Source organism: Myiozetetes cayanensis, unplaced genomic scaffold, assembly GCF_022539395.1.
Source record: "Myiozetetes cayanensis isolate MyiCay16 unplaced genomic scaffold, myiCay2020 scf1, whole genome shotgun sequence".
Taxonomy (NCBI): Eukaryota; Metazoa; Chordata; class Aves; order Passeriformes; family Tyrannidae; genus Myiozetetes; species Myiozetetes cayanensis.
In genome coordinates, this window is record NW_026086604.1 from 118,685,181 (window position 1) to 118,697,189 (window position 12,009).

The window sequence follows — 12,009 nt, forward strand, 5'->3', positions numbered from 1 at the left end:
ATTTCATTGATCTGCCAAAGGAGAACAGCACAAAAGTTGTGGCTTCCCTCATCCTAACAAGAAACTTTTCTTTCCTAAGTAAAACCCAGGTCTTTTCTGTGAAAAATACCTCTACTTGCTTTGATGGAACCTTTAAATACAACCTGATGACATTTGATGCAAGGTAAAAACTATCAGAAAATTCAAAAAAAATTGGGTCCGGATGTATTGCTGATTTAGACAAACTGATGCTGAATCATTGCCAGCTCATGCGGAATGCAATAATCAAAATTTATAATTTTAGCTGTTTCCTGGTTAAGTACAAACCCTGGAAGAGTTGTACACGTTCACTGAGTTCTGATGTACAATGTCGAGGGACAATTCAGCACGGCTCCCAGCTGCTGAGCACCTGCAAGGCATTTATGTTGGTCTGAAGTAACCCTTCACGTCTCAAAAAAAACTTACACACTACAGGAGTTGTTTGGGGACTCATTTTCTAAGGTTGGACTGTTGTTTTTAATAAAAACCAGTGGTTTTCATTTTGATTTTCAAGGAATTGAAAGAAGCATCATCAAGAAATACTGAGATAGTCTCAGAAACAGCCTACAAGCAAGAAAGCCGAACAAGGAGGATTTGTGGTGGAAGATACCTGGTACAGGCAACGCAAACATCCCTGTGAGTGGCTATGCTGCTTCAGAGCTGAGCCTCCAGAGCCAAATGGCCTGACCTTGATGGATCCAGATGGACTGCAAAGGCAAAGCTTGGGCTTGCCTCTATCCTTGGGTTTTGCTGCCAGGAAACCAGGGTGCTTCCTTCAAGGTGAAGGGAGCAGATGAGACAAAACTGCAGACAACTGAAGATAAACAGGGAATGTCAGGGAGTGAAAATATAACCACAATGAATGAACATGACTGTGTAGGTACACCTTCCAACCACTGTGAAACATAGGATTTGCTGAAAAGATAAGGAGGCCTAGGCAAGGGAAAGACTAGTTAGCTGTGGACTGAACAATGGGGAAGAAGGGCCTTCCTCTGTCACTTCAGAGAAAATCCTGCCTCTTGATGAAAGTGCTTATTTGACAGTGTGAAGTCCCTTCCAAAATATCCATTTAAAACAATTCATCATTTGTATGGCTGAAGAGTCTTTCTTACCCACAAATGCAGAAGAAAAAGGGGAAAATTTATATGAAGTTGATGAAATTTTACTTTCCACTGAATCTTAAAGACAACTTCAAAACTGCCGTATTCCGATTCTCATGACAACTTGCTTAAGAACTAGGATATCCATCATGAAATACACTCTCTAAAAAAAATTCCTCTGTAGAATTTCAGCTACTTCAGCTGAGCAATTCAGACTATCTATATCCCAGTAACATCTGGTAGATGTGTTTGTTGCTCAGCTTTGGTTTGTAAATATGTTTGCTCTTAGCAGCATTTGTTAATATAATTTTCCTTGTATGAGTGGATTATTTTTCACTGTGTGGTACAGTTAAGAATTTCCTGTTTGTAACAACATATCTTAGCAGTTCTGTCAAAATATATACAATCATTTAAAGCTAATAGGTATCCAGTATTAAATTGCACTGAATGTTGGTATGTTCTTGATTTAAGTAATCCTGAGTAGAGGCTATTGATTTTACTGAGCTGTGAATGTTCAGCACTTCTGAGACCCGGGTCCATAAAGTGGTGTTGTTTTGATAATTGTTCAAACTAAGAGACTTAATACCTAAGAATTGTTCTTTCCTTTCTTGAAAACAACAATCACGTTCTTATTGTGATTCTTACATTCCCTTTTGGCTTGCCAAAAGACCAGGGCAAATGACTACAATTTCTAGCATACCAAAATTTAAAAATAGCGTGATAACACTAGTCTGTACGTAATCTGTCTTTATCACATCTGAGATTGAAACTTCCTGGCAATTGGAGAAAAAGCCATTAATACTCATAGCCTTCTATTAGCCAAGCCAGATTTGTTTTAATTTTCCTTTGGCAATAGCAGTAGCTCCTTGAGACTGCACAAGCAGCTACACCTGAGCAGAATCCAAAAAGGACACCTTGCATCCACCCACAGAAATGTTAACTCTTGCATGGTGTCTGTGAGAGAGCTCCCACTACCTTGGTGCCAGGGGAGTCCTCATGACAGTCACAGAACTAAAACTGAGTGCCGCACACAGTGCAACCCTTTTTTTACCCAACATAACTGTGAGTGTGAAGATTCATCTCACCTGCACCACATGCCATTGTTGAAAAGATTCTCATGCTTTTCAGAGGCAGACACTCCTGGTTTATTCTGCTTGTGAGAGAAGCAGCAGTGCAATACTCCAAATGCACAATTTTTTGGTGGTATGAAATCAGGTATTTGTAGAGACACAAATAATATCATGAGGTAATAATTTTGTTCTGATTCTGCCCACTTCTAGGCAATTGGTTTTTCCAGTCTGAAGTGTCTCTCCCAAAACACGGGTTTTGTGCTACTTGTCAAAGCTGTGAGTTTGCAAAATCATTCAGACCCTCCCTTGTGAAGCCAGTCCACCTGAACTGTTAGGTGATGGTGACTCCCCTGACAATTCCTTTCTGAAGATGATGGCAGAGCTACCTTTATCCAGTCTTTTCCCCCACCAACACCAACTATTTTTGTATTCTGTTCTCATCACATTTCTAGTGAGAATCGTGCTTTGCAAACTAAATAGGTGAGAAAATGCAGTACTATCTGTGTTCATTTTTATTTTGCTCACAATCCAACCACTTGTCTTAAAAACTTCGTGCTTTTCATTTTGTTTGAAGCCAGCACATTAAGGTTCATTTATACCTACAAAAATATGTATGTTGAAGTTGTTGTTGTTTAGAGCATCTGTTTGTTATTCTTTGACAGAGCTGTCACTAGAGGGTCCATTTTGAGCTCATTCATTGAAAGCTGTGGCAGCAACAGCAGCCAGCCTTAGCTCAGTTCTGCCTCCAGAGATTTGCAGAGAAGCTATTTGGAGTTTATCACACAGTTTTGCAAAACACTACAGCCTCGGCAAGCTGTCATAAAGAGCCTCTCTTTCCAACTGGGCTCGTTTACAAGTAGTATTTTATTACTCGCTGCTCTGTTTTACCCTACACCTACCAAAATCTTTCTTCACCTCTTTTACTCTGCTGATAGATTGAAAAATTCTGAAATATGACTCTGAAAAATGCTTGGTATTTTTAATGCATTTATAATTCAAGAACTCTTCAGCTCCACTCAGAGTGGAGCTCTTTGATGCTAAGCTCTTCCACATCCTGAGCCCCCCTGGACAGGACCTGCAGCCGAGGGCCTTATCCTGAGCAGAGCCACTTCCCAAAACCACTCTGCAAACCCATGATTAGTTCCCACCCATGACATTTGCTGACAATCAGTCACTTCCATCTGCTCTTTTCATAAGAATATTTTTAACTAGAGCACCAAAAGCCACTGGTTTTATCCCGTAAAGAGGATATCGGAGCAAATAAAAAAATCCATGAGGCTGATTTCACTCCTGTACCTTGCTCTGTTTACATTGGCTCTGCCACAAATCTGTCTCCCAGGGGAACTCCACTGGGAGCCAGCCCAGCAACTCCACAGTACCCTTTCCCCAGCATAACGTCACTAGGGGTTTGAGGGTGTTCTGACTTAGAAGCTCAAATTTGGGGTTGTATCAGACTTGTCATCTTAAGTACACTAATCTGCGTCAATAGAAACCTAGCTGTGCCCAACCCACAAGCTCCTGGCACTCCAAACAACAGTGCTGCCGAATCTCACAATTTTATCTCAAGGCATTTGGTGCTTTTCCCAAAGCCTCAGTTCCTCGAGTCAAGTGATTATGTGCGCACACCAGCTTGTAAAGGTGAAGAGCCAAGTTCTTGCTACCACTCTGCCCTTTCCAGCAGACCTAAATGTCATGGGAAGAGAAGCAATATGCTCTATTTGACAGGTAAAGCACAGTGGATGATGTGGTTCTTGCAAGGCAGGCGCACACTGCAAGCACATCACTGAGGCTCTCAGACACGTATACCAGGAGCAAGGACACAAATGAAGGAGCTGGGTTTGTGCAGCTGCCCAGACCCCTGGGGATGCTATGATTATAGTTCCATGTCTGATGCAAACCCATCCCACAATGCTGTGTTTTTTCGACTGGGAGAGAAAAGCAGCTGCCACCTTAAAGTTGCTATTTTGCACATGACTGCCTTCTAGCTAAGCTTCCCTCCCTTCCAGCTCTTAAGTTAACTCCTGCTCTATTTTTCTGTATCTCATAATCCTCAGAGGCAGTGTGTCCTCATATACTTTTTCAGTCGAGAAGGAACTGTCCTATCCCTATACATCACTTTCATCAGTCGTATGAATTCCATGTGAGATTTAAAAACCATTGGCCTGCATGGAATTCTTGTACCTATTTAGTGGCAGTAATTCAGGTGATTTTTCTCTTACACCTCTTGTTCATCCACATTAGTGGGTGACAGCCTGTAACAAATGCATTCGTACCGGGTAGATTTCATTAGCATAAATTCCAGCTCCTTCATGAGGTAATTAATACCAAACATTGCTGTCATTTTATAAGATCATAATTCTGAGAACCAGTTTTTTAACCCATGTAAACAGTGATGATTTACAGCTTTGAAGATATGTGACTAACACCTGCAACTCTTTTTTATGCAGAGAGCCATATTCATTGTAAAATGAAGTTTTCTCAAAATCAGGTCTATAAAGCAGAGTCAATCCACATTAATTCGGTTTTTTCCCCCTAAGACTTCCTTGTACTTAAAATAGTAGCTCCTTCTAAAATCATATATTTGTGTCTCTGATCTCTGTTGATATAGCAGCAGTTTCGCGGTTGCCAGCAGTAAGTTTTCTGAGTGATCACACCAAGAGTTTCACCTCTCTTTTGATCAGAGGAACTCAGCTTCCTTCTCCAGACCAACCTGGTCCTTCAAATTTTTTTGTTCTTCCACCAAGATAAGTTTTGTTTCCACACAGCTTGAGGAAATTAGCAGGTAGGTCTGCTCTTTCAAATCTCTTTTCTGACACAAGAAAAAAAAAAGAAGTTGAGAATATCATACCTGATTTAGAAAACTTTGCATGACGTCTGAAACCTACCACCTCATCCAAGAACCCCACTACTGAGGGCTGCCAGGAGTTTGACCATTATTGCACTTAGTGTTAGCATTAACCAAAAAGGTTTGTGTTTCCTCTCCTTCCCTCCCCTCTTAGTACTTTCTGCCTAATGAGAAGTGTAACTGATGGTATTGCTTGCAGTTGTGAGAGGAAGGACAGCCTTCCCCACATTGCAGCCTAAAGCCCCAGCCATCTGGATGTGTGCTTCTGGATCTCTTTCCTCATGCTCTTACCAGACTCTGGGGTTGGGAGCAATGCAGTGTGGTGGCACCCACCCTCTTCTGGTAGCCCTGGTGACATGAACCCTGTGAATGCAGCTCTCTTTTGTAGGGATACAGAAATCCTTAGTGGAGAGTTGGTGGGGACAGGGACCCCAGTATCCCCCTGGGTACCCCAAGCCTGTGTCACAAGCAAAGGCTGGCAGGGGTCTCAGCTGGGGGCTGTGGGTGCAGATAAGCAGATGTGACACTCGCTGCCTGTTTCATGTGGAGTATTGAAGGGCTCATCACAGAGCAGCTTTTGATCACTACCCCATTTGGATGAGAGCCAGAAGCAGTGACGTAGAGATGAAAGCTTCTGTATCGCAAAAGCAATCCCCTAAGCCATCCAAGTCCCTCTAAAGCTCTGACTATTTGCTAGCTGAAGAGTTTTAGGTTGGTTATGTAGCACAGATAAGAGTGAAAACACTTCTGTACAGAACAAGAGAGTTCCTTTTTTTGGATGTTTAGTCTGTTTCCTTTCCAAGTATTTGTTTGTTTGTTTGTTTGTGCTTGCTCTGCCACTGCTCTTCAAGCAATTCATGCCTCCTCCATAGTAGGGGGGGAAGTGGCTGGCTTAACTTCTGAAAATGTACTACTGTGGGTATCTCTTTTGTTAAATCAAACAAAGGAGTCTTATTTGTATAGACTGTTCTATTTAAATTACATGTTTATACTACTTAAGTTTGTGGACTTACATTAGCTTTAATTCTTACACTGAAATAATCAGTAAAATGAAGCTGAAAAACATCCAGTTCTGCCAGGGTCACATTTTTCAGCTGAACTGCTAAGGAGATATTAAGAGTGCTTTGGCTTTTTTTTTATAAATTGTCATTTCACCTTCTCCCAAAGTCATTGGAGGAGTAGTATTGTGTGTTTGTTTCTTTCACCTCTTCATAAAACTCAGTGTGTTTTGCTGCCTTCGGTGTAGGGGGCCCAAGTCTGCAAAGCACTTACGCACTTACAGAAAAATCCTCAGAGCAACTCCTGAAAGCAGCTGATTAAAATCAGACTGATTTAAGAGGCAAAGAATATACCAATCTGCCTGATTTTAATCAGCCTGTTTCAGGAGATTGCTCTGACACTCGATCCCAGTGCTACATGAATTTGCTACTACAGCAGGGTCAGTAATGTGATATCTCTGATGAGATCAATGGGAGTTTTGCTACTGATTTCAGTGGAATCATGATTCTCCAGATATATAGCTGGGGGTTATCTGCTTTTGATTTGACTACTGCAGCATTCCCCCATTTTTCATGCCAAACATGGATATTTACATGTATTTGCCATCTGTGGGCATCACTGACTTTCACCAGATAACCCCAATGCAAACACTAGGTTTAACCATTTAATCATTACAAACACTAAATATAAAATGATTCTACTAGTGAGGGCATAACATGCAAATATTTGTAACACCATTTCGTTCTTGAGCAGATTAGTCTTTGTGAAGAGGTTTCATGAACTGTATAAAGAACATTAAAATCACTGTGCAGGATTTGAGTGAAATAGAAGAGCTCACAGATGTGGACTCTTATGCAATGATTTAAGTTTGTGGAGAAAAAGCTATCTAGGAGATCTCTATCAAAACTTCAGATGCACTTTTTTTCTTAATCACAGATAGATTTAAGTAAAATCACACTCCTTAGCACTCTCACTACCAGATTATAAGGTTTAAAAGATGCCTCTTTCAATGCATAGCTAGAAACATGCCAATTCACTGCTCAATTCACTAGAGGAACAACGCAGCTTGCTGTTAAACATCTTTCTCTGATCTGCTTCTCGGTTGAATCAGACTGGTGTTGCATGCTGTGTAGCTGGTAGAACTGGTCTGATTCCCTGGTGTGACAGTTCAGGGGCTTTAATAAACAATTCTATACTGGAAAGTGTACAAAGATCTAAATAATTTAATTTACAGTTCAGATGTACAAGAATCATAAATAGAATTTAATTCATTAACATAGTCATTTGGCTACATTCACAGCAATATGCAAACCCATTAAAAGCTCCAAGTCAAATTCTAAATAGAAAGTTGAGGGTGGTTCTACATTTAATTTAAAAGCATTTTTTTTTAACTAAGAGTCTAACTGTATGGTGGGTGGTGTGCTTCTACTGCTGAATAATTTCTGAACATCAGAACCCTCAGCACTTCAAAAAAAGTGATCAGCAATTCAAAGAACAGGGACCTAACTCTAACAAACAAGAGAATTTTTATCATTTAATGTTAATGAAAACCAAATTTCCAGTAAATATTCAACATGCTAATGAAACTCATTCTGGTGTAGTGGATTTATGCTCTATTTATTATTTTTTATTCAAGCAATTTCAATTACCTAAAGAGAAATGGAGACTCAGACACAAGTTATTAGTTCGAGCTGTTAAAAAAAACCCCTTCAGAACTCTATAAATCTTCTTGAAATTTCCTTTAACTTTACATTTCTATCAAGGAAAGTATTTTAGTGAGGAGATGAAAGTGTAAGTATGTCATATCTGAAGTTTTAATTGAGTTTGTTGATGATACCTGAATAGCAGAAGCAAAGTAGAAGCAAGGACTTTGAAACAAAGACGGTGAGTCAATCAGCTGATGAATGGCAGCTTATATGCAATTGAATACATAATCATATAGAATATTTTGTCCTAGCTTCCATTAATAAGAAAGTGTGTGTGAGAGTGTGCATATGTGACTACTGAGCTTGAGACTGAGACTCTGGAACCTGCATCCACAGTTGAATAAATCTGGACATGGTCCTGATTTAGCTCTCAGTCATGTATTTTTATCAAGAGTTGCAGTACACAGAGGGGTTGTTTAATTCAATCTGCACCTATGGAGATGGTAGGAAGCTGGTGGGGAGATTCCAGCTCCAGTGCCTGAAGAGCAGTTTCTCTAGACAGATATTACCAAACTTGCACTCATCTGCACTGTACCCCCAGGCCAGAGGCTGCATTTGACAATATTTTCTTTAACTGTTTGGTCAGGGCTTTTTTTTTCCATTTGCCAAATTAAATGAGTACATTAGCAAGTGTCCTAATCATTGCCTAGTAGGATATGGTGTCAGTGGAGTAAGGTACACAATTAAAAGAGCTACTCAGAATGGCACCTTCAGCCCTGCTCTTCTCATCACCCTGAAGAAAGAAATCTGAAAAACTTGACACATTATCTCTAAACATCGCCAGTGGTACTTCTCATATACACACAGCCAGGATCAATATAAATTACTGGCCATACCAAACCATTCAGAAATATAAACACTACTAACCAGTTGACTTACAGCTCAGTCAAAGAGGAATCACAGTTTCCTTGCACTTCCAAGTCTCATGTAAAATATGAGCTGCTTCTGAGTTCAGAGTAAATATGTGCTTTTGTTATCAAGCACCTGACATTTGCAGGATAAATCCTGTGTGAATTTTAAAATAGAGAATGAAAGTGAAAATCCTTCTCATTTGATGAAAGGTAAACTGAGTAGTTCCTGGGAAGAATAGAATTTTCTACTCCTGAAAAGAAGCACCTGGGTATTGTCAGGGCAACTTAATTGTTCCAGCAGATAACAAGAAACAAACACCACACAGCTCTGTTTGTGTCACTAGCGTAGATCACAAATCCTTTCCACAGAATTGGGCATTGCAGAAATAACTCAGAAACAGACTTCAGTATATGAGAAAATTAAATTTCTCCAAAATATCATGTTAAAAACTTCCAGGTCTACACAACAAGATAACTGTGAGGCAATGAAAAATAGCAATTTCCCAATTAATTTGATTTGTAATATTTACTTCAATCTTTTTGTATTCCTGTCCTGAGAGATAGAAAATGTTTATTGATAAAAAGGTGGGATGAGAACTCGAGAGTACTTAGATCCTGTTTCGAAGATCTGATGAATTTTACTTGATGGTCACTGTGGTTTGAAACTATTGCCCATTCTTGGCACAACAGAAGGAATGAGTCACTGAAACTGCACTTCTGGGGTCTGGGGGGATAAAGACCTTGGAGCAAAAAGCAGTTCCCTCATGATATGACTCCTCCAGAGTTAAGCCAGCAAAGAATGGGGCTGGTTTTCCCTCAGAAAAAAATGATTCATTTCCACAGAGAAATTCCTACCATACACAAGACACCATATTTTTAGGACATGGGGGGACCCCAATTTACATTAATAAAACCAGTGTTAGAAATGGCATTTTTGATACTTACTTTCATAAGTTCAATATCCAGCTGAAAGAATAAGTACAATGAAACAGAATCAGATTATGTTTTACTGCCATTTATTGGTAAAATTAACAATGTATTAATGCAAGGCCTGTGCTTTGCAAAAACTTAAGCCCTAGTGACCTGAGGTTAATATTCATGTATTTAGATTCCTGTCAGTTCCCGGGATTTAAGAAAAGCCTGGGATTTAACAGAGTGGTTAGAGTAATCATAAGAGGCTGCTGTTAGAAACGCTGGATTGAGCTTGAACTGTCAATCATGTCTAAAAGTAATATACATATAAAAACAAGGTTATCAGGTGACCATGAAATGTCTTTTGTCATCAGCTAGTGAGAGTTTCAAGAGCTACAGGCACTGAAGTAGCAAAACTCTTGGAGGTTGGGTCAGAGAAAGGTCTTGGAAAGCCCTGCAGATTCCCCAGTGCAGTGCAGACTGAAGAGAAATGTCTGTATTCCTGGCTGCTTCTGTGGCAAACATTGTTCAGTTATTTTTTTCAGCTGAAATAATTCTTTAGAAGTGCCTATGTTAACAGAAGAGAAAGTTGTAGAAGGAAATCCAAGTTGATTCCTTCACAGGAAAAATCTTAATGTAGCCATACAACTTCATGGATAAGGAAGGAAGTTACTGCTTGTTCAGTACCACATATAAAGCTTTACACAGGGAAAAGTTTCTGTTCCAATTATATCACATGTCAATATATTAATAATGCGGGGAAAAAACACAAAGAAATACTAGTGTCTTGGTTTCATCTGGGATAGAGTTAATTTTCTTCTTAGTAGCTGGTAGAGTATTTTGAATTTAGTATGAAAGTAGTGTTGATAACAGACTGATAATTTCAGTTGTTGCTAAGTGGTGTTTAGAATAAGTCAAGGACTTTTCAGCTTCTCATACTCTGTCACTAAGTAGGCTGGAGGGTCAAAAGAGGTTGGAAGGGGACACAGCTGGGACAGCTGACCCAAACTAGCCAAAGGGATATTCCATACATATGACGACATGCTCAGTGTATGAACTGGAGGGACTGGACAGGGGCCACTGCTTGGGAACTGGCATCGGTTTGTGCATGGTGAGGAATAGCATTGTGCATCACTTACTTTGTATAACCTAATTTTTCTGTTGTTGTTGTTATTATCATTATTATAATTATTCATCATCATCATCATCATCATTATCTTTTACTCTGTCCCACTGAACCATCTTTATCTCAACCCAAGAGTTTCCTCACTTTTATCCTTCTGATTCTCTCCCCCATCCCACTGGGAAGGGGAAGTGAGTGAGTGGCTGCATGATGTTTAGTTGCCAGCTTGGGTTAAACCACAACTACTAGAAAAAATATGCAGAAGAAAAAGGATTTGATTTCTTTTCCTGAAGGACTGTACTATGAGCCTCAGTATCAAACTGTTCCCTCTGATTTTGAGTGGGAGGGATGAAAGCCTGACATAATCTGGGGCAATGGCAGCGATCATAATTCCTCCGTAGCACTGCCCCTCTGTCATCTGGATAAAAAGAAGATGCCCTGAGGTATTTCAGTGGTCCTGGGGTAATCAGTGAGGCGGGAGAGACAGATCAGGAGACCAACTCTTGTCTGTAGCATTGTCCTCAGCCAACCCCAGGGATTTCCGACTGGAAATCAGAGCTACAGCTAATGCTGCTTGACACAGAATTAACTCTCCCAGGGCCTCCTCTTTGCTGCTGCAGAGCTGCCATGGAAAAAAAAAATCTGAGTTGGACTGTGTGCTCCCCACAGGTTTGTATTGCAAGGAAGACTAGAAAGACAGAGGAGAAATGGGAAAGGAGAATCCCTTAAAAGATCCATCTTGTGGCCCCACAGGATACGGTCTGAGGGAGAGTCCATAGTTTAAAATTATATAAATATCATATATCTTCCATATCTCGCCCACAGGAATAACAATGGTCTGCAGCAGAAAGCAGCATGAGTTCTGTATCATCATTCATACTGGTGTATTTGGATAGAAACTAGAAAATAAACTTGGAGTTTCATCACCTTTTCAGACTTCAAACACGTATGTAGTCACTGCTTTCTCTCTCTTAAAATTGCAAGCTGAAGCAAGTATTTTATCTGTTATAACCAATTTACCACTGCTCGTGAGCATTACAATTATTTCCTCCTCAATCATTTTATCATCTTTTTAGGTGCAAGTCGTTATTTTATAGATTGGTTAATTTAACATGCACAAATCTCTCCAGTAGAGAATGGTAACAGGAACTTTTACATCTAGAATAATGTGAAATTGCTCCAAAATGCATCAAGACATGAAACACTTGTGGTGTGGAGCCTCTGGGATTTCCTCAGATGCAGCATCACCAGAGCTTGAGTCCCCTGCAGGGTGCCAGGGACCTCAATATATGAGGCATCCCAGCTTCTCTGGCTTCCTGGACATAAGTGCTTCCTCTCAGGCAAGGATAGCTGGTCCGATGGTGTCTGTCATCAAAAAGAGTGCA